Consider the following 2,860-nt stretch of genomic DNA (forward strand, 5'->3'; position numbering starts at 1 on the left):
TGAGAACGATTCGGCAGAGTTTTAAAGACATTAATAAAAGAAGAAAAATGTACACGAGGAGAAATGTTTTCACATCGGGAATGGTTAGGGTCTGACATTGACAAAGACGCAGTTTCAATCGAGTTGTTGAAAAACTCATTCAATGTTCATGTTGGAACTAAAAATGTGCAGAGTTAAAGGGAGAAGGCAAGAGAATTATACGAAAAGAGAAGCATATTTTTCTCTGTAGAGAGCCAGCACAGCTAAGATGTTTTGTTACACATTTGTCATTCTGACTGGAATCACAGTTCGACCAACAGGATGTAGGGAGTTAAAGAATGGTGATATTGGCAAAGCCCGGACACATGACACAACAGAAAGTTATCCAGCACATGTCACAGGGAGGATAGTGCTGTCTGAAAATCCTGCAGGGAGTTTTGCGGATCAGACACAGCAAATTTCACTATTCGAACCGAATCAGCCCAATGAAGGGAAGCCGGAGGCGCCTGCTTCAGAACTCAATTACTAAAGAAGCTTAGGCTCGAGTCCCGCCACTGCAATTTCTGTGGCTGCGGTGTGTTCAAATAAAGAGCAAAACCGGGAGTTTGCTTTGTGGAGACAGGGGCCAATGTCCATCTTGTCATGATCATGTTCGCCTCACACACGGTAAATCGCGGGCTCGAGCTGCTTTACGTTCCAGGCAAGTTGAGGTTATAACAAATTGGTTATGATTCCTGGAGAGTTAACTGTGGTGTGGGAGAGTGAAGATTTTCTCAAAGTGTCTGTGCTGTCAAGGTAGTGATCGCCTCCCGCACGGAAAAGCGCAAGCAGCTCTACTGCTGCTTTATGTTCCAGGCAAGTTACGTTTTTACTAGAACCGAATGGAAACTGTTATTTCATCGCTATTGTGAAACAAAGTCCTGCGGTGACACACCTCGTCGTTATTTGGTTTTCTGGCGAGTCCGAACATAATTCAAACGAATTCCGATGTCACATGTTCTTAAATATCTCCCCTTTCATTCATTTCCGTCCTGAAGACATCGGAAGGGAAAGGTAATTTAATCGAGACTGTGATTGGTGAAATTCACTTTTTTTTGGACCATTCTTATTTTTACCGCTTTCTGATCCTTCCACGAAAAGCAGTACCGCATTGGCATTCCTTGCGCAGGCGGCCCGTTACCAAGACAGTGAAGAAGCTGATGCGCTGGTGTCACCGCGCACCACGGATTCCTGAACTAATCGGTCTGTCAAATGTACCCCCAAAGTCGTCTATGAAAGACATCATTTGGAAGCTGTCTGTCGTTATTCACCGTGCGAGAAACGGGGAGGGCGAGTGGGGAAGTGAGGCAGTTGCAGCTCTGGTGAAATTCCTTCTTTGTGATTCACTCAGCAACCAGAGACGTGTGAAGGTGACTCAGACGTGAGAGCTCTTCACATCGAGAACAAAAAGCACTCAAGGGCAGTTAGCACCTCTTCCGGAGACTGGGGTGGGGTGAGCTAATTACCTTTCGACTTCTGTTACTACGTTCAGAAACTGTCTTTTAGATTGATGTGAACAGAAACTGCATTTCTAATAAGCACCGTGGAATTTTGCAAAATTTATTGAGTCGCTTCTCGTCGACTCAGTTGGTATCCATGTGGCTCATATCCAGGTGCCAACATCTTTGCAGTGAATTGCACGGTTAAGGCAAAAAGGCAAGGAAAATGGCATCTCGAACCGGCTCCGAGGTCAGAGCATCTTCACAATGTACTCTGTCGTTCTCGGATTGTAATGCTACCTCCGGTTTTTGGGTGGAGAACATTCTTTGGGACTCGTATTCTGCAAAACAGACACAGTGACTGAAACGATGCTGCGCGGTATGATGTAGAACACGGCCTGCTCAGCTTTGTGCATTTTCCCTGTAGTCCGGTGTGTTTCATGTTCCGTGTAAACGTGAAAGTTGTCCTGTTTCGACCAAAGGGTGAAATCATTTAGCAAGGCAAGATTCGAAATTGCAGTAATGTCAAGCAGCTCATGGTAATTTGACCAAATCATAACCGATCGTATGTTCTCACGCACTCACAGATACATTTGTAGCTGAAAAGAGTCTGAGAAGATAGACTCAGCTTAGCATTGATATTTATCTGGATTGATGGGCTATCATTATCTGCAGCGAAATTGATATTGTAGACGGGCACATCCCAGCAGTTGTGCGAGTCGGAGAGGGATCATGGAACCCTTTTCACGTGACTTTGCATCTGTTGTTATGCAGCATCACAATTGGAAGTGCAAGAAAATGGGCAGCGCGGCTGGCTGGTAGTGTGGCCGAGCGGTCTAAGGCGCTGGATTTAGGCTCCAGTCTCGACAGAGGCGTGGGTTCGAATCCCACCGCTGCCATTTCTGCTGATCGTTTCCAACGACGCAGCATGTTAAAATGCTGTTTCGACTCTGCTGCATTTCTGATTAAAACTGAAGAAACATGTGTGTGCTTCCCGGGCAATTAACTGTGGTGTGGGAAAGTGCCGACTTTTCCGGTGTCTGTGCTGTCATGCTCGTGCTCGCCTCCCGCGCGGAAAATCGCAAACAGCTCTGCTGTCCCAGACAAGTGGTGCGTTTACTGGAACCGAATGGAGGCTGTTATTTCATTGCTGCTGTGAAACAAAGTCCTGCGGTGGCTCGACTCGTCATTATTTTGTTTTCTGCCAATGGGAAAATCGTTCCAATGAATTGCGATGTCACATGTTATTGAATTTCTCCCATTTCCTTCATTTCCGTCCTGGAGACATCGGAAGGGAAAGGTAATGTAATCGAGACTGTGATTGGTGAAATTCACTTTTTATGGCCCATTCTTATTGTTTTCTTTCTTTCTCTCTTTTCACCATTGTCTGGGAAGTGGTGGTG

General features: G+C 45.7%; 1 non-coding gene across 1 annotated transcript; it reads left to right on the forward strand.

The window, feature by feature from the left end:
• The first annotated feature begins 2,274 nt into the window (after positions 1-2,274).
• Positions 2,275-2,356, forward strand: trnal-uag (transfer RNA leucine (anticodon UAG)). The gene has a single exon. It is a non-coding gene; the product is annotated as a tRNA-Leu (tRNA).
• Positions 2,357-2,860: the final 504 nt, after the last annotated feature.

This window comes from Chiloscyllium plagiosum, unplaced genomic scaffold (genome assembly GCF_037043375.1).
Source record: "Chiloscyllium plagiosum isolate Xiang-an unplaced genomic scaffold, Cpla_swu_hap1 HiC_scaffold_53Y, whole genome shotgun sequence".
NCBI lineage: Eukaryota > Metazoa > Chordata > Chondrichthyes > Orectolobiformes > Hemiscylliidae > Chiloscyllium > Chiloscyllium plagiosum.